The 20,947-nt window shown below is 46.5% G+C and overlaps 1 pseudogene; it reads left to right on the top strand.

The window, feature by feature from the left end:
• The first annotated feature begins 5,563 nt into the window (after nt 1-5,563).
• LOC115325331 lies at nt 5,564-11,490 on the top strand (annotated as a pseudogene).
• Nucleotides 11,491-20,947: the final 9,457 nt, after the last annotated feature.

Genomic DNA, 20,947 nt, shown 5'->3' with positions numbered 1-20,947 from the left:
GAACGTGACAATGAACTCCGGGACAGCCGCCATAAAAGCAGTTTTATCGCCGCCGCTGACCATCGCGGAACGGGAAGTTTATTGCATAAAAAAAAAGAAAAACGGAATATTTCATTATATACCGTTTAAAATAAACAAACAAGAAAACTCCTAAAACGCCTTCTTTTTTTTTTTTTGGGGGGGGGGGGGGGGGAGGGGGGAGGAGGTGGGGTAGTGCATATGACGAGTGCTCCGCTCTCTTTCTGAAGCGACGAAAACCCGCACGCGGGGCTGTGGAGGTCGTACGCTGAGCTGTGGATCAACTATCTCGTGGTACGTTGTCAAAGCCTAGCATAACTTCCGCCGTGCCCCAACGCTGCCAAAGAAAGCTACTTGCGTGAGCGGGTGCGAATGAGACGCAAATGGGAGCCACGTGCTCTTCCAGCATAGCTGGGGCTACAGCACCGTGGAAGCCGCGTTTTCTTTGACAAAAAAGCAAAACAAATTAGACAGAAGCTCGAAAACTTAATCAAAAATTAAGAATATAAGAACTGAAATCCTGATAGGGGAGGTGGGAACATATGTACTGTGAGTCTGCGACAAAGATCGCCCCTAAAAGGCGAATCGCACACTTGCGTTGAGTCTGACCGAGTGCGAGGGTTGCTATGGGAACAACTGCGTCGGCTCCAACAAAACCGGTTTGCACGCCGTTTTGTTGGAGCCGACGCAGCTGTTTTTATAGCAACCCTCGCACTCGGTCCGACTCAATGCAAATGTGCGAATCACCCTTAAGATGTCGTCCGTAGTGAGACACAATGCAGACTGACGAGCGTGCTGGTCGAGTTGGGGAACACCGAAGGAATATTGAGACACGGGTTGCACGAGGGACGACGTACACTCTCTTTCAACTAGGAAGAGTACAATATAAAGCCACGTCGATGTTTAAAAGAATATTTTTTTAGGCGATTTAATACGGTGTCACGAGACTACCCAATCAATATTTTGCTTCAGAGTTACGTATATTTTCATTAAAGTCAAAGAAAAAAAATCTCAACTGGATAAAAACCGAATTTGCAACGCGAGCACGGAAGCTCATGGGCGGAAGTCACGTGGCTACACCCGACAACATTTTTTTTTTTTAATTTGTTTTTCTGGCTTTTTGGCGAGTGAAGCAGACGACGAAGTTGCGTGCACCGTTTTTTCGCGCTACTGCTTCGCACTGTATCCCTTCCGCTCAATGTTCTGAGCTTGAGCATTGATTGACCCGTACCACTAACGACCGTTCCTAAGTAGCTGCCCCAGGTCCGTCGCAATGTTGGTCCGTCGTTCGCCGCCATCGCGTCGTCCAGCCCGGGGTACGTCGCCATATTGAGAATGACGTGTATGCGTGCACAGTACCTCCTCCTATAATCCGTGCACCATTTTGTTCTTTTTCGATCAACGGACTTTTGAGTATTTTGGACGCCACAAAAATGGAGATTATATTGTTTTTTTTTAATTTTTAGTATTGAATGCGTGCTTTAGATAACCCCTGACTGAATATATTTGGTACGCATAACGGCACGTGACCATAGAAAAGAGAGTGAGCGCGACTTAAACCTGCAAATTCTCGACCTGCTGCATTCGGGCGAAAAGAAAACGAATTCCGAGCCTTAAATTATGTTCTGGGTAGTTTTTGCTCTGATAGGTCATGCGCGAATAAAAACCTCGGCGAGCATAAATAACCTTTCAGTGTTTCAATAGAAATATACTTTTCCAAACCTCATTTCTTAATAAATAAGCTTGTGACCTCGCGTGGAAATTTTTATTTTATTAACGAGGTTGTACCAAAACACGAGGAGTGAGTGCCTCATGAATAAACCACCTATTTTTTTATATGTAAAAGCGCCGAAAATATACAAGGACTAAGACACAGCCTCAGTGTATTTCTTCGTCTTAGTCCTTGTCTTTTTTCGGTGCTTTTACATTTCAGCTTTGCTGCACCTATTTTATAAAATTGTGTGATATTTGTTCCTGAACATTGGCGCCTCGGCGAAGAATATATGAGCTTAGCTTGAGTGGTTCGCAAAACGCCAGAGAAATGTTTTAATATGTATGTTTAAGCCCATTTCGTGGTACGTTCAGGTGCGGCATGCATATACATAAACTTTCCTGTTTTTTTAGTCTACCTAATCTACACAAGGTGAAATATACCGTATGCACGAGTGCTTGGTTTGGGCAGCTAAGTCTTGCGCGATATTGCTTGTTAACCTTTAAAAAGAGGCTCAGGCGCATATACGGCTGAAAGCACTGTACGTTTCTATTGAACTGGCCCCTCTAAATAATAAAAGAATTCTTCTCGTCACTTATTTGAGGCTTCCGCAAGCTTAGAAGGACGCCTGCCGGGGGTTGAAGCTTTAAACAAAGTTTCTAGACTAAAAAAAAACAAGAAAAAACATCAATCTACGGAGGAAAGACGAATATAACATGTTCCGTAATTCTGCATTGCATCCAATGTGCTGTTTTCGTTCACGAACAGGAGATGGACCATCAGTCTACACACTTAACGTTGTAACACCCATAATCCTGTAAAAAGGGTGCAACAAGAGTTTAACTTAGGAGAAACACCCTTCTTACATCCTTTTTACACGATCCCTGAATATCGGTGTTGTGAAAAAGAGTGTGCTGACTTTTTGCACGCCCTTTTTACGTTCGGCGAGTGCTTTGCGACGACGTCGAGAGTGCGCCAGACAACGGTTGCGAAACACCGCATCGTTACCAAGGAGGATGCGCTCCCTTTGCATCAGCCGCCGTAGCGGGTCTCCCCAAAGGAACGAGAAGCCATTCATGAACAAGGGCAGGAGATGCTCAATGACGACATCATTCAGCCTTCAAGCAGCCTGTGGGCCTCTCCAGTCGTACTGGTGAAGATGAAGGACGGAACACTTCGATTCTGCGTTGACTACCGGCCGCTCAACGCGGTGACGAAGAAAGACGTGTATCCGCTCCCCCGCATCGACGACACGCTGGACCGGCTGCGCCACTCCCGATACTTTTCGTCGATGGGCCTTAAGAGTGCTTACTGGCAGATCGAAGTCGACGAACGGGACCGAGAACAGACTGCCCTCGTCACGCCTGACGGACTGTATGAGCTCAAGGTGATGCCCTTCGGACTGTGCACGGCGCCGGCAACGTTCCAACGCGTCATGGACAGCGTCCTGGCAGGCCTCAAGTGGCAAAGCTGTCTCGTTTACCTCGATGACGTAGTGGTATAGTGGTATTCTCGGCCAATTTCGACGAGCACTTGCGACGCCTTCGGGTCGCTCTTGAAGGAATCAGGACCGCAGGACTCACCCTCAAGCCGACGAAGTGCCGGTTCGCCTACGGCGAACTGAAGTTCCTAGGCCACGTTCTGAGCAACGAAGGTGTAAGTCCTGATCCTGAGAAGACTCGCGCCGTAGCGTCATTTCCACCGCCCATCGTCAAAAAGGCCGTCCGAAGATTCCTGGGACTTTGCGCGTACTACCGGCGATCCGTTCAGCCTTTCGCAAAGCTTTCTGCGCCGCTCACGCACCTCACGAAATACGCCGTGAACTTCGAATGGGGTGGCGAAAAACAACATACGTTCGACGACCTAAAGCGACGGCTCCAGTCACCACCAATTTTCGGCCACTTCGACCAATCAGCTGAAACGGAGGTTCACGAACGCCAGCAATACAGGACTCGGAGCGCTACTGGCCCAACGACGAGAGGGTGTAGGGCGCGTGATCGCATACGCTATCCGGACGCTGTCGAACGCAGAACGCAATTACTCGACGACTGAGAAGGAATGTCTGGCCGTCATCTGGGCCATCACGAAATTCCGCCCGTACTTGTACGGGTGTCCTTTTCGGGTGGTCACCGACCACCACGCTCTGTGTTGGTTAGCGAACCTGAAGGACCCATTGGGACGCCTCGCTCGGGGAAGCCTACGACTGCAGGAGTACAACGTGACCGTGGTCTACAAGTCAGGCCGAAAACACGGCGACGCCGACTGCCTGTCTAGAGCCCCTGTTGAGTCAGCTACCGGCTGTGCCAAAGACGACGACGACGATCACTTTCTTGGCGCGGTGAGCATTCACGGTATGGCAGCGCCCCAGCGGGACGATCCTGAGCTGCGCGCACTGATGGACCACTTGGAGGGATTGATGGGTACCATTCCCCGGGCCTTCTCACGTGACCTGCCAAGATTCGCCGTCCGGAGAGGTATCTTCTATGAAGAGAACTTCGGGGACAGCAACTCGACGCGGCTCCTGGTGATTCCTACTAGTCTTCAAGAAGAGATCTTCCAAACCTGCCATGACGACCCGAAATCTGGCCACCTTGGCTACAGCAGGACGCTTGCACGGATCCGAGAAAAATACTACTGGCCCAAGCTCCCGAAAACTGTCCACCTCTACGTCCGTTCGTGCCACGAATGCCAACGACGCAAGGAACTAGCGACGAAGCCGGCAGGTCTCCTGCAACCAATCGCGCCCTCGACTGCACCATTCCAGCAGATTGGAATGGATCTTCTCGGGTCTTTCCCGCTTTTGACGCAGGGAAATCATTGGATAAGCGTGGCAATTGATTATCTCACCAGGTACGCCGAGACAAAAGCACTCCCGTCGGGGACCGCCGTGGAAGTAGCCAAGTTCTTCGTCGTGTCTATTGTACTCCGACCCGGCGCTCCCCAAGTCCTGATAGCGGAGCAACGCTTCTCGTTCACGGAGCAACTCACACAAAAGATATTCCGCCTGAGCCACACCGACCACCGCCGGACCACGGCATACCACCCGCAGGCCAACGGGCTGACGGAGCGACTAAACAAGACCATCGCCGATATGATCTCGATGTACGTGGACGTGGAACCCAAGACATAAGATGAAGTGTTGCCCTACGTCACGTTTGCGTACAACACGGCGATTCAAGAAACTACTGGAACTACACCTTTTCAACTGGTGCACGGCAAAAAGGTGACGACGATGCTTGACGCCATGCTGCCCCACGACCCGACGGACGACGGCGCCGACGACGCCCAGCTGGTCACTCAACGAGCAGAAAAAGTACGCCAGCAAGGTTCTTCACCGCTTAAGGGACTTGAACTACGAGGTGCTCCCCGACGGAACCCGACCATCAGGACGCCGCCAGCCACGACCCGAAGTCGTCCACGTAGTTTGACCCAAGCCGTCCTACGCGCGTTAGAATTGTGACACTGCATGCTTATTTCGTTTCACCGTAAATGTTTTAGCCATTTCTGTTTTCCTTTCGCGTTGCATCGTGGCGATGCACTTTTAAAAAGGGGGGATAATGCCGCCCGCAGAGCCGAGAAAGCAACGCTCGGTCAGAGACAGCGAAAAACGACGACGACGATTGGAATAGCCAGCATCATTTTCCGCCGCTCTTCCTGTAAGCTTGAAATTTTATGTCATTCTGCTCAATTTGGCCATCTTAACATTTGTTTTAGTAACTGGTCCCTACGGGGCTATTACCGGGCACAACCCTGCCGCCTAAGAAGCGACCACTTGCGACAGAGGTGCCCCGCTTCAATGACCCGATCCACCAGACCTTGACCTCGGACGCTCAAATGGATACCGTCGCGACTACGAGCCACATTTCTGCAGCGGAAACACGTCAACCATTACAAGAACCTCAACTGACGGCTAAGGACATCAATGACGACGTTCCATCGAAGAAACAGTGCGTGAATCTTCCCTCGGAACAAATGGACGAGGAGAGGACATCCAACTACTCGTTTCATGACGGCACTCCTGGAGACGAAGACGACTTTATTCAAGTCACAGTGCGGAAAAATCGCCCCGCCGGAATCCCGCTGATTATCAAGCCAAAAGAACAGGGAACCTCGTTCTGGAGGATCAACCCCAACAGAATAGCCAAAGAAATTGGGACAGTGTCACAAGAGAAATTACTAGCGCCACGCATAAGGAAAGATGGCACAATCACGGTCAACACATCGACGCTGAACTCAACGAACAGACTTCTTATGATGAAATCTCTTGTCGGAATCGACGTGACAGTGACCGTGTCCGAGTCATACACACGCAATGTTGGCAAGATCAACAACATTCCTGTTCAATACTCAGACTACGAACTGCTAGACTACCTGAAGGGCGCTGGTGTCATCGCAGTCCAACGACAAATTGCATATTCAAGAAAAGAAGACGGTAGCATGGAGCAACAACCAACAGAAAGTGTCCTGCTTCACTTTCCACAGAATCACCCGATGCCTGCATGGGTCCTGTTGGGCTTCACCAGTCATCCTGTGATGGAGTACTTTGGAACCCCGGTACAATGCTTTCGATGCCAACGACATGGGCACCTCGCAAGACATTGTCGCGGCCAACAGAGATGCAAGGTGTGCGCTGGATCACACAGCCACAAGGACTGCATGAACAAAACCAATCCCAAGTGTGCAAATTGTGGCGGCAATCACTGTGCTTCGTTCTCAGGCTGTCCTCACAAAAAGGCAGCAGCTGCAGCCAGAAAACATGAAATCCTGAATGGACCAATACTAAATAACCGTCATCCTTCCCCGAATCTTGAGGTCACGCGCGCCCCGTTGCCTCCTCTACCACCTTCTCGCCCACCACCACTTCCCCCTCGTCCCTCTACATCATCACAGCAGACACAAGTATCTCAACAAAGGTCGCAGTATTCTGACGTGTTAAAACGCCAACAAAACGCCCAAATCAACTTAAAGACTCCATCTCACCTAAACTCGACGTTACCTGGTCAAACGCCTCCAGGAGACCGAACATCAAACCCCTCTCCTGTACCAGCACCCCGCACACAGAAGCGTGATATGCGCAGACGCGATCATCGGGAGGATCACTTTGAGACACGGCAATCGAGCGACGTCTCGCATTTGCTGGTACCCATGTTTTTTACGGCTCTAAGGGCCATACTCACCGCCGTGCCCGCAGCTAACAATCTTCCTGAGGTAACAGCACTATTCGCTATGGAAAGACTACTAAAGTCTTCACGAACATTGATGAATGAAGAGTATCCCAATGCCTGATTTGTACAGTCATATAGGAATATTTCAGTGCAATGCCAACGGGTTACGGCAGAAGTCTGGTGATTTTCGTCAATTTCTTAAAAAGAACACTATACCAATACTTGCATTAACCGAAGCTTGCGTAGACGACGACTTCCGCCTCTCAAATTATGTGCTGTACAAATCCTCTCGTTAAAATGGTCAAAGTCGAGCGATGCTAGCTGTACAGAAAGATCTGGTATCTGTGCACCTATTCTCTTCGACAAAAGATATCCCAGAATTCGTCGCCTGCAAGGTACGGTGTGGTAAGTCTTCAGTTACAGTTGTGAGCGTGTACATCGAACCTCAAACTCCAATAACTTCATTTGGGTTTTCTGAAATATTTCGTCACGTATCTGCCCCTTTTATTATATGTGGAGACTTCAATGGACACCACACAATGTGGGGGAGTGACCATTGCGATCGACGTGGAAATGTCATTGCCGAGTATGTGGACAAGTACAACATATGCGTCCTCAACGACGGATCCCCGACCTTTGTTCGTGGCCCTACCTACTGCAGCTGTTTAGACCTGACTCTATGCTCTCCAGACATCTCGTCTCAAATGACATGGATGGCAGACAGGGAAACCCGAGGTAGCAACCACTTTCCCATTTTCGTAAAACACCCTCTTCTTAATATTCGTGGGCAGCAACAGAGAGCACGGATAACAAACTGGCAGATGTTCAGACATTTAAATACTTTAAGACATACCGATTTGAAAGGGCCCGATGATTTTACAAACTCGATTTTGCTTAGTTACGAACGAGCAACGCGTCTCGTACCTGTACCTAAAGGGGTATTCACACGAGGGAGAAATCCCGGGGATTTCTCCCCGGCACGCGCGCATCACGAGATAAAAACGCGAGGCTTTTGCACATCGCAAAGCCTGACGTTTTCGTCGTTGAATGCGCGTGCCGGGGAGAAATCCCCGGGATTTCTCCCTCGTGTGAATACCCCTTAACGGACACGTTGGTGTCAATGGTGAATACGAAAAGCTACGCGCAGAAAGACGAAGAGCAGAACGACGCTACAGAAGATCAGGAAATGTTGAAGACTATAACCAGGCCCAACGTATTCACAAGCTTGTGCGTCGAGAGCTGCAAATTCTTTCAGTCCGTCGATGGAGGAGCGGTAATCTGACCCCCTTCACACCGATTCCAATAGTATGGAAAATACTTCGTTCTCTTTGCACGCCGGTTACGCAAAAACAACCTTTCCGCGCGCTAGCTCTTCTGAGGGGCATATCGGAAGTGACAATCGCGGATGAATTTTGCGCTCTGTTAGCACAACAAAGCAATGTGGTAACAACTTCCCAATACAAATCTTCCAAGACACAGGCTATTCGTACCTTCGAGAACGAGAGGCATCTAGTGCATGCAGAGCTAGATCATAAAATCAACATACGTGAAATTTCGTGCGCGCTTCACAACACCCGCAAGTCTACAGCTCCTGGTCTTGATAAGATCACTTACGAAGCGCTAGCAAATCTCGGCCCCGATGCCACCAGCACTCTTCTCAAGATATTGACGAACGTGCACGTTGTGTCGGAGTGTGTGGTGACGCGCCCGTTCTGGCGGGTCGTTCGCTCTAGCTTCCGGGGGCTGGGCGTGGCACTTTACCTCCTGCGCGGACGATGTCCTTCGGGGCTCTTCGCGTGCCTTCTGCTCGCCGCGAGCGAGTACGTCCTGTGGCGAAACCGGTGCTGCGCCGTGGGACAGGGACGGAGGTTGCGCGCGCTCTGGCCGCTTTTGTTCAGGCTACGGCGGGAGCTCGTGTCCCACCTCGAGGCGCAACTGTTCCTCCTCGGAGAGCAGGAGTTCCTGCGGCGCTGGTCCTGCCGATACCTACACGTGCACAACTCTCGCATCGAACTCCGTTTTCAATATGTTGATCACATCTAGACCGCGTTAGGCGGAGAAAGGGGGAACGGGACGCGATGCGGCCCTCTCTTTGAGGCGTCGCAGGGGCGGGACGTGCGAGTGCGGTACCGGTTGGGGGGCCTCTTTGCGCGAGTGATTGCGCGGACGGGCGCTTTGCCGAGCGGCGGGTGCGTGCCCGCGCCTTAGGCACGGGGTTGGCTAGCTTGAAAGCCTGTATATACTGTACATAGCGCGTTTTCGGGTTTTGGCTTTGTTCTGGGCATGACACCACTGTTGTAAATAAAATTTTCTAAACACAATAGAACAGAGACAATACCTGAATCGTGGAAGTTAGCTAAAATAGTTCCGCTCTTAAAACCTGGAAAATCACCACTGAGCCTGGATTCCTCCCGCCCTGTAAGTTTAACCAGTTGCGTCGGAAAGCTACTTGAGAAGATCTGACATAACCGCTTACAGTGGTGGTTGGAAACTAGTAGAGCGTTTCCCGAAGAAATTACAGGATTTCGTCCACGGAGATGCACAATGGATGGTATCTTGGACCTCACCACCTGTGTAGAGTACGAACGAGATAACGGAAACATTACGGTGGCAGTGTTCCTAGATATTCGCCGAGCATTCGATACGGTTAGTCACGCTCATGTTCTTGAAGGGCTTGTGCTTCTTGGTGTACATGGACGCATGCTTCGCTGGATACAAGAGTTTCTTCGATGCAAGAACATCGTAGTGTGTACAAATGATGGAGACAGCAAGCATCATGAACTGCACCATGGAGTACCCCAAGGTAGCGTGTTGAGCCCTACTCTTTTCAATGTCGTAATGGCACAGTTACCGCAGAAACTCCAGCCACCTTTACGAATATCTATATATGCTGACGATATTTGTATCTGGATCTCTGGCTCATCCCCAGATATTTAAAAAAATCAGTTACAGGTAGCCTTAGACACGACAAACAAGTTTTTAGGAGAACGAGGAATGGAGCTATCTGCCACGAAATTGGCATTTATACCATTTACCAGAAAAAAGCTTCCTGGTTTTGAACTTAATGTAAATGGAGACTCAATTCAGCGAGTTCAATCATACAAATTCCTTGGAGTCCTACTGGATCAATCCCTGACTTGGTCCAAACATATAGATATGCTGGAAGGGAGAATTAATAGTGTAATTAATGTTTTTCGATGCATCGCGGGTGCAAAATGGGGAGCCTCGATAGATTCAATGCTTTCATTTCACACGGCGCTAGTGCGACAAGCGATTGCCTATTCCATACCTGTGTTACAGGGGCTCTCCAGCACATCAGAAGCTCGCCTTACTTATATACTTGCAAGAAGTCTAAGAGTATGCTTAGGTCTTCCGCGAGCAACATCCAGTGCGCTTGTACTCGCTGCAGCCAAAGAACCACCAGTAACTATCCTAAGAATCCAGGAAGTATGTCGGAATTTTTTTAGACTTTCTGCGCGGCCCCTTTTTAATGAAATTCTTTCTCGCAAAGGGACAAACTTTCTTCGAACATTAAATTCTGTGCCAATGATAATCCCTGAACAAACACACTGGGTTCAAGACATTCATAAGCCACCATGGACGCTACCATTACTGGACATCAATATGAACATTCCAGGCATGGAAACAAAAGCATCGACCAATACACACGTTGCTAGGACACTGACTCTTGCACATCTACTGCAAAAATACGACGATAACATCCACGTGTATACCGACCGATCAACCAAGGATGAAGGATCAACATCAGCATTTGTGGTACCCCAGTTGAACCATTCGTCATCTTTTCGGTTGTCACATCATACTTCTTCAACTACCGCAGAATTGCATGCTTTACTCGCGGCTGCAATGTACATCAAAAATAGCTTGACAGTAAATTCCTGAGTTATATGTACCGACTCCAAGCCAGCACTGGAATCCATTAAGACCCTGAATACTCGCAACGAAAATATGTCTCTTGTGTACCAAATCTGTGAAGAACTTGGGGAAGCTATAAGATTTGGACATACGATACACCTTCAATGGGTTCCTGGACATAGCGGTGTTTCAGGAAACACCCAAGCTGACCAACTGGCCACGGATGCATATACAAGCAACAACGTCCAGCTCACACCTTTTACAAAAAGCGATGCCAAGCGGTACATTCGTTGTCTGAGAAACAGAATGTCTCCTGACACCTGGCTCAAGAGCATCTCGGAACAGAGCCTGCTCCTTTTAATTGACCCATACCTTCGGTGTCCAGTTCATAATTACTTGAGCAGACCTATTGAGACGTTAATTCATCACCTACGACTAAATGTCGCGTACACCGGCAGATTTCTTTGCCGAATTCAACAGGCGGAAACACCGAGCTGCACCTGTGGCCATCCCGTGGAAGACGTCGAGCACATGATAATGGACTGTCCAAGATACGACCAGTGGCGCACTCGATTACGAGTGGGACTAAGCATACTCGACAGTCGCTCTTTTTCTCTGGTAAAAGTTCTAGGTCCTTGGCCAGACTTAAAAAGCCAGAAGAGGGCATCAACTTTACTACGTGATTTTTTTACTGACACAAAGGTAGTTGACAGATATTAGGTATTATTCGAAGGTCAAAATACGCACGACGCGCCCTTAAAGGATAACTGTGTTTTTTTTTTATTGCAATTTTATTACCACGTTACAGTAACCTATTGTACATATGTACATATGTATTTATTGTGTAATCGCTTCTCTCACCGTGTAATTTTGTTTTGTGCGTGTTTGGTAAGTGAGAGTATTATTCATGGTGCTCGGATTTTATAATTGGATGTTAAACATCCTTCACTCTGTACATTACTTGATTTGAAGTAGCCGGTCCCAGGATAATGGGACCAAACTCTTCAACTCATCAAATAAACATTGAATTGAATTGAACGCTCGGTCACGGTCTTCTAGAAAATTCGCGTTCATTCTTGCACCGGACGTAACTTTCGTCCTGTTTTCTTGTTCTCGAAAGTGCCAGTTTATCCTCGCCCCGAGCGAGCGACGCTCGAACCTTCATTTGCCGAACTTTCGAGAGTGACGCACTGTAGATAAGCAGCGGCCCGCGACCTTGCCGAGTCAGTCTCGCTCTCGCTCTCTGTCACGCCGTTGAATCGCCGCCCGTTTTTCTGCTGCCTGGACGCTCTTTCTTTACTTATTTTGTTTGGCACGAGTTCGCCAATTAAACCTTTATTTTCAGTACACGGTTCATCTACTCGTCACCTTCATTTGTGACAATATTTTAGCGAATCGTGAAACTTTCGCAACCGCGTAAACGATGATGATAATTTGCTTGACCGGTGACGCCATCTTCTAGTAAACATGTGAAACATCCTGCAACGTGTAAACCCGTGGAGGCTCATGTTTTCGGCGTACGACTGGTGTATACAAGACGGCCGACGTAATATTTGCCGGTCCAAATTTCAAGAACTGCGAAACTTGGTAGAGTGCAAAGTATCTGAACGACCCTGAAGGTATGTGGTGTGTCTCCGTTATTTCGAACTTGAACGATCGTTCACGTTGTGTACAGTCGAACCAAATGATTTCGCCTGCTCGCGGTCGCCAAAGCGACTGGTCTGCCCGCAGATCGCAAATATTTACTAGCATGCGCAGTTTACACATTCATAATCGCTTACTGGGCAGTTCTTGAAATTATTTGGTTCAGCCTCTCAAATGAAGCAGAATAACTAGATGGCAAATCGCCTCCCGCTCTACTTAGCCTAACGCTCGGCTGGGTCGGCGTCAGGGTGTAAGATAGACAGGTGGGGAAACGGCCCATAGAAGCCTACCGCAGCGCCGTGACCGGATTGTGTACTCGTCTGCTTGCGGGTACCCCCGATTTGCGACAGATGGCGCTGCGGCGAGAGGAAAAAAATTGGAATCGGATTTGCATGGAACTCTATGGGAGAGTGCGCAAAACAAACCGAGAGCACGACAGTCCTCCATTAAAAATCCACGAGAGACCATCTCCGTCAGTTTAGCCAGTCGCTACCGGTCGCCCAGCTGGAGTAAGAGTTCGCGGTGCTCCACGTAGATGGCGCCACAGAAAAAGAGAAAACCATGGGGGACACAATCCGGTCGCTCATTTGGCTCTCGTTTCACCACCTGTCTATCTTACACCCTGGTCGGCGGAGTCAATCGCCTAACCGACCGCCATCATTTTTTTTTTTTTTTTAACCCGAGTTGTGAACGGTCTTGGCTGCGTTGAGGTGACAACTCCAGCGGCCTGTAGCTGTAGCTAGATTGGCAGAGGATGTAACAGGCTAATCCATAGGAATAAATTTTGCAATACTTAAAAATGTACAGAATGAATAAATAAATAAAACGCGCATAAAGATTCTCCAGGTAAAAACACTAACTAAAGATGCAGAAGTTAAAATGGGTTCTAAGTTTTCTTCTAGCTACACCCATCTCAGGTTTTAACATAACATTTCTTGCAGACGATTCGTGGGCATATAAACCCGGAGGAGGGGTCCTGACAGTCTTCACAAAGGTCACTCTGGTGCACCCAAAGGTCCAAGAAGACTTCTAAGAATTTTCGAAGTTCAAGACGTGGCAGGAGAGTTTAGCACTGTAGTTTGCTGCAACATAAGAAACGCAGGACAGGCTCCTCTCACCTCCGCTTTCTCTACTTTAGCAGAGCGTACGCTGGAGAGGAGGCGAGTGGAAAGGAGAATACCACTAACCATGGTGACCAGACCCAAGAGGCTTTGTTTGTTAATTTATTATAAGAAATGTTTTCAGGATTCATTTTGTAAAGAATGTTGTAAGCTGATAACATATCATCATCTAGTCCGCTGGTGTAATCATTTTGAAAAAAAAAAGTTTATAATTTTGAGGCAACAAGAACTTGGATTTCTTTTGCAATGTTTTTACTGTGATGGTTTTATACCATCAGGACCCGAGCATGTATATTTCATCTTTTTTCGAATCTTAATGAATAATTATATGTTCTCCTTGATACACGCTCATATTGCAGGAAAACACCGAAGTTCCTTGCCCAAAGGATGCCGAATCCACACCATTAGGAACTTCGGCTTCACCAGTTTTATGTGCGGGTATAGTATGTTACACAACATGATACATACGACTAGTTTCACGAAATGGTACATGTTGCAGATCTGACTTACAAAATATGTCAAATGATACAGCGCGATTCCTAAAAATGATTACAGTGCTTTTCCCCTCAAAAATTAACTATGCATTTTCAAACGCCCAGTCTCCGCTCAAATGTCGCGCTGGCAGTCCAAACCAGAGGCCGATGTTTCTTGTAATCCCATTCGAGAGTTATAAATGATTTTCGGAAACTTTCAGTTTGAAAGTAAGGCCCTTTCTTGTAAGCTCACGCCATTCATCGCCATGTATTCATGGGCGGATAGATATAAAAATTTCCCAGAGTCCCTTATGAGGTATAACTTTTGAATCAAATAATGACAAGCTCTGAAGCTTCGTCATTTGGTCTAGACTGCTTGCGCTAAATTTGGGTGCAAACTGGGCGTTCGGCTTGGCATAATTTATTTTGCAATAAAGACGCTTCTTTTTTTTTTCTTTTTTTTTTGGGGGGGGGGGGGGGCATTTTGAGCAAAATGGTGAGCGTGCGGTCAGATGTAAAAATGGAACATGTGTCTGACATCGCTTCCAACGGAACATGTGCTGTTTCTTGAAGTTGATGGCACACTTTCCGTATAGCTAGCAAGCACATAGCACATGTACCATCATAGCGCTGTACGGGACACATGCATGCTAACCATGTCGTCACAACGTGTCCCGTACTAAGGAATTATGGTACATGTTTCATAAATCAGTGATACGCAATATGTTGTGGTAACAGGGTTAGCACGCAGATAACTTTCCCTTGCTTAAACTTTTTGTTTCTAATTTCTCGTGCGGCTACCACTAACAAGTTCTTCGAGAACCTGTACCATGCACATACCCGCAGTAAAACGTAAATATGCGTTTTCATTTTTTTTATTATCAATAAAAATCGCATTTCTTTAGGTGGACCTTAGTCAACGTACTCTTTTCTCATTAGGTTCGACCGCGGCCGAAACTATGCGTAGCGAAGTTCGTCTGCTTCTTTTGCTGGGTTTGTGGTGACGTCAGAACGCCAAGCTCTGATTGGTTTTAAGTGAAGGAGAGTGGGTAGACCTCAAAGTAGCTTGCTTTGAGGTCTGCCCACTATCTTTCAATCAGAGCCAATCAAAGTTCGGCGTCTTTTTGACGTCACCGCAACTCCTGCGGAAGAAGCAGACGACTTGCTCTCCGCGTAGGATTTAATGGAGCCAATCTGGTAGTGCCAAAAGTGCATCGTCACGCCGCTCATCGCCTTTGTTCGTTCCTTGAGCACTCGACATTGACTCTATGGCCTTGTGCATCATCAGCATGATAATAACTAGGGCTGGCAACTCGACTGATTAACCTACCGATTAATCGAATAATGCTTTAAAATCGCGATTAATTCGTTAGACCAATTATTCGAGTAAATTTTGACAAACAAACAAAAATTTTAAAAACTTAACGCTTTTAGCAAGCAGACGTGGACGAATGCACCTGTATGAAGGCAAACTCTTAGGTGAAATTTCGACCTAAAGTGAACTGTTAAAGGCGAGACTTGTAACTCTAAACAAGTGGAAAAGGTTATACGTATCCCAGCCACTTCAACGCTATGTGGTAGCGTCCATTTAGCACAGCAGAGACTATTATAAAAAAAATCAAAGGAGTTCGCTCTCCCAAAGAAATTCAACGAACCCGTTTGCTTAAATACAGCGGAAGTCAGAATTTGTGAGTGGGTGTCTTTTGACCGTTCTCGACTGCAGATGAAAGTCGATTTAAAGTCTGAATTTGCACCCGTTTAGCACATACTCAACAAAAACAAAACAAAAAAAGTATTTCGATTTTTTTTTTTATATTTCGCAAGGAAGTGAGCGAAACCGATTAAAAAACAATCGATTAAAGGGTGGCTATTAATCGGGTTCAAAACGTTTTTTATCGACGCCCAGCCCCAAACGTCGGGGACACTCGAATCGTTCAACGCTAAGACATTACCATGTTTCGGTGAGGCTGTCAGAGGTATCCGACAACGGACAGGTAGGCCTCCTGACACTATCACCGAAGCGCGATTAAAACTAAATTGACTATGAAACCGCATCACGCGGCTAATACAAAAAAAAAAACTGTCGGCACACAGTTTTGGAAGCATATAGATACGTACGAATGAAAAGTCCTTCGAACGTGCCTGAGGCGTGTCCTCAGATAATGCTGTCATCATGTCTCCGGACAAACTCCGCGTCTTTTATACGATGCACGCGCAGTGCGACTCTAGAGTCAGTGAGAGTTACGTGATAGTACCTTGGGCAGGGGCGGGTTGATGGGTCAGGCCGTGGGGCTGTTTCAAGAAAAAGTAATGACTATCGGAATATCACGGACGAAGAAAATTCCCATTTCACTTGTGGGAACCTCGTGTTCCCTGTCTCCCTATCTAGGCCTAGCATACGCAGGTCGTGGGGACCGCTATGGCAGCGGCTTCCCGGATACGGGGTGAGGTTGCATTCCTCGAAGAGGGCGGTGTCTATCTCGCCCTTTTGGGTGAATGTGCCTCTGGCGCACCCGTGGCAATGACTGTGGACGCGGCCAATCTGAAGGATAAGCCACACCACCTACCCCGGGCGCGTCCATTTCCCAGAGGCTAGGTAAGCCGGCCACGAACGGCGGTCGAGACTCGTTGGGGGAAGCTCTGACCGGCGGAGCCTCTTTCTTTTTGTGCTTCCCCCTCGTCCCACGAATCTGCCTAGTACGGCAGCGGGGGCACCCTCCAGGTGAATCTGTCTAATACGACAACGCCGACATTTTTTCGTTCCTTTTATTTATTAGTTTTTGGCCGACGGGCAAAGGCTGGTTGCATGGAAGCCAATAAAACACGTCACTCTACGGTCCCACAGACATCCTGTGTTTCTACGTGGTACCCCCTCAAAGGGAAAACCCACACACTTTACTAAAAACAAAACATTTCTGCCTAAAAACAAAACAAAAAACAAAAAAAAAACTTGCTGCATGTTGTTTTTTCTTTGTTGATGTTGTTGTTTTTTTTTTTTTATCAGAATAAAAACACTCGCTTTCGGGGTCTTTGAGAACGGAAAAATCCCTGTCCTCAATAACGTCTCTGACCATGTGACGAAATGTAGGGAGTCCCGAAAAGAGCGCGAGGTTTAATAGTATAACAAAACGTCCCATTTATTTGAAACCTAGTTTATTTTAGTAGGAAGGACGCCCGCACTCACAAATACAATGCGAATAATTGAGGAACGCCATTTTTTTCGGCCAATGTTTCACACGACTCTGCTGACACACTCTCTTTTTTTCTTTTTTTTTTGTACAAATTTTTTTATGATCTTGCCGCCTAATTACCGCTTCATCTTGCCAATGACACGTCGCATCCCCGACTCGGGAATTGTCTGTGGTTTGCAGCTATAGACACAAAATTTTACAAACCCTCTAAAAAAAAAAAACTCGCGAGGCGTCAATTTAAACAACATCGGTGGTCAATTCCGCTCACCGCTGCGTGAAAATGACACGGCCAAGAAGTGTTTCTTGCACCAACAGGAAGATTGGATTGGTGTCAATCACGCAAAAAGACAGAGTGGTCAACCTGGACGTTTGTCCTGGCTGGCTACCCTGAACTTGGAATGTGTCCGCAGAGTCGTGGGTACATTTGTCGGATTTTGTGTTTTCCAACTGATCGCAGTGTGTACTTAATAAAAAAGTCAATATATCATTCTTCGAAATAAGCAAAACAAATTCACGAGACGGAAGGCATCCGATCGGTCCTTTTTAAACCTCATTGGGTTTCTCTCTTTTGAGTATAGTCTCGACGTTTCGCAATGTTCGTTTCGTCACACTACACCCAAACGAATCTGTATTTCCCTCTGAAATGGGGCTGTGTAATCGTACCGAACTGACCACTTAGCCCCTCGACAACGCGGCCACGGATCGCGGCACCTCGAGACAGTCTAATTTCAAGTTGCATAAACACTCGTGCAACCATTAAAAAAAAATCTTATTATATGAGTTGCTCAATAAACTTACCGAAACTCATAAATTATATAAGGCGTATGTAAAATCGTGCTATACCACAATTTCTTATGCGTATTGTTATTTAATGAAAAAAACATTTATAATTCACTAAATAAACATTCCAGAACTCATATGTATGTATGTATGCATGTATGTATATATATATAAATAAATATATATATATATGTATATATATAAATAAATATATATATATATATATATATATATATATATATATATAGTGTTCTACGGAACGGCGTTCCTGGAACGCGTTTCTTTTAGAAGAAACGAAAGGACGCCGCCGTTCCATTTTGCATTGGTGGAACTGGAACGGGAATGGGTTACATTTTTAATGGAACGGCGTTCCTTTTTTTCGTCCAGTGGTGTGTTTCTTTGTTTTTTTGTTTTATTTCTAAGAAAGAAAACTGAAATTCTAAAAGTATAAAAACAATATCTTTACGAAGAGCAGGATCTTGTTAACGTTTTGGTTACTTATCTTAGGGTTTATTTTGTGGGGTCTTCGCTTGGTAACAGTCGGGTGCAGGAGAGCTAGTGAACATCGATTCTTTTTTCAGTGTCCGAGACTGCGGTAAAAAAAGCGAAACTTTTAGACGAAGAATTACACAAAAAGAGGGAAGTTTCAAACTCGGCTACTTTCTTTGCGTCCACGAATCCTCACACACTCAGAAATCTAAGGCCGACTGCAGCCATCACTGAACTTCAGGAAGGAGACCTACAGTTACAACAAAAGAACAGGTGACGAGACATCGAACACACCCCTGTATACCGAACATTGGCCACTTAAAAGATACACAAAAATTAACCTTCATTCATCCTCCCCTCGTCCCCCAACTTCAAACTCAACAACGAATCCCACCACTACAAAGAAGGACTTGTAGTTTTCAAGACTGATTTTCCAAAAGCCCTACCCTCTTCTTCGCTTGCTCGTACTCCGGACAGCAACACCGAGAAGAAACTGTTGTCAAAGGGAAACTGAAACAGTTCTGTATTTAAAGAAAATACAGAAATTGTCTTCATTTGGCCTTCAGGATCCCGAATATCGAAATCATTTTTCAAGTTAGTGCACGAAGGCTGCAGAAATTAACTTTCAAAATACCTATGAAGCCCCTCCTTCCCGGGGCGTGACGTCATATTGGGAGTTTTCGGGATCTCCACTCTTGCTCATCTTCGGCGCCTGTCAAAGATATGGACGCGCACTTTTGCTATTTTCACGAAAGGTCAGAAAGAGACCTCACGACTTGTGTCAATGCAGGGGAATCTGCGATATGGCATGCTTGCAATTGCGCGCGCTGCCCACACCAGCGGCACGCGCTCGGTGACACAAAGATCCTATTAGGACGACACGACTAGTTAGATGTTTTTCGTGTTTTCTTGCGTTTTGTTATACATTCGGGGAAGAAAACGAACGTACTATTCAGATTCACGGGATAAAAATACAGTAGAATTCACCTCTAACTCGTTTTCTTCAAGAAGCGTTTCAGTTTCCCTTTAAAGGACACATGCAAAGGAAAAAAAACATTTTGTTCAACAGCTTAGATGGAAAAAGGATGTCATGAAACGACTTTACCACGAAAAAAAAAACATTTTAGAGCTATATTTATGGCGTTATACGAATTTGTAGTTGGCGCCGCGGGAGCCGCCGCTTGTCACGTGGTAGGCCCGCGCCGCCGCGCTGCGTCGCCGCCGCCGCAAAGTCACGCTGCCGTCGCACGCTGAGCGTTGTGCGAACACCGTTTCAACGCGTTTCCCCACGCCGCCGCCGCACAAGTTCGTCTGCTTCGGGGCGCCGCCGCCGTCGTCTGACTGGCGCACAGGTCTATCACGTCTGCTTGCGTTTTTTCAGGAGTTTCCTTTGGGCTCTAACTGCTCATTCACACTGGAAGCGGATCCGCGTTCGAAAGCGGTTGCGAACGCGGTTTTATAAAGATTCAGTACAATTGCACGCGCACTTGATGTCATCAAATGCGCGTGCAATTGTACGTGACCCCCCCCCCGGTCACGTGACCCCCCACTTGACCTGGGGGGGTCACGTGACCTGACGGTTACGCCGACGCCGACGGCGACGCCGCTCAAGCCTGAAACGGGCGCCTAAGAGCTGCCCTCTAAAATATTTTTTTCCTTTGCATGTGTCCTTTAAGTTTGAACAAGGGACTTTGTTAGGTTGCTGTAAAACGCCCGTGCAATGTGGCGTAACAGTACATTTGGCTCGTCTGAATCGTCCACCACAAACATGAATACGGTTAAAAGCTGAGCTTTTTAAATTTGAATATGTCAAAAAAATGAAACCCTGCTTCCACTTGTTTTCTTCTCCTGGTACTCTCCCATCACGGCATTGAAATTATTATGTTCCCATTTGATGGGAAAGATAAAAATGTTTCCTCAATCTAACTATACATGGTAATCAGTAAAATACAAATGTAACGTATATGCAACGATATGTTCCATTTTTAAACTGTAACGGGAACGAGTTCCTTTTTTACATATAGAACTTGTAACGGGAACGCGTTCCAAAAATCAGAAGGAACGAAAAACAAGCTTGCGGTCCTTTTTTTTTTTTTTTGAGGAAAGTGTGCAACACTATATATATATATATATATATATATATATATATATATATATATATATTATGTAATTAATGTATACCTTCGTATATGAGTTTACGTGTCAACAAACGTTTCACTATATCAAAAAGTCAGACATCATTTGTACAATAAAGATATCAGAACTTATATAAATCATTAAGGCGTATATCGGGCGTATATATTTTATTACATCATCCGATGTGCTCTCGTATGTTTATTGCGAACGTTCAAATATGTATAATTGACGTTATTAGACGCATTGGTTACATATTTTGGCTTTTCATTCGGGGTAATTGGACAAAATAACAACACAGGTCTAAAAGTACCGCAAAAATACAATCACTTTGAGTAGTACGCAC

This window comes from Ixodes scapularis, unplaced genomic scaffold (assembly GCF_016920785.2).
Source record: "Ixodes scapularis isolate PalLabHiFi unplaced genomic scaffold, ASM1692078v2 PGA_scaffold1__304_contigs__length_218370807, whole genome shotgun sequence".
Classification (NCBI taxonomy): domain Eukaryota; kingdom Metazoa; phylum Arthropoda; class Arachnida; order Ixodida; family Ixodidae; genus Ixodes; species Ixodes scapularis.
Note: the sequence above shows the minus strand (reverse complement) of the source record. Positions and strands in the feature narration are given on the sequence as shown.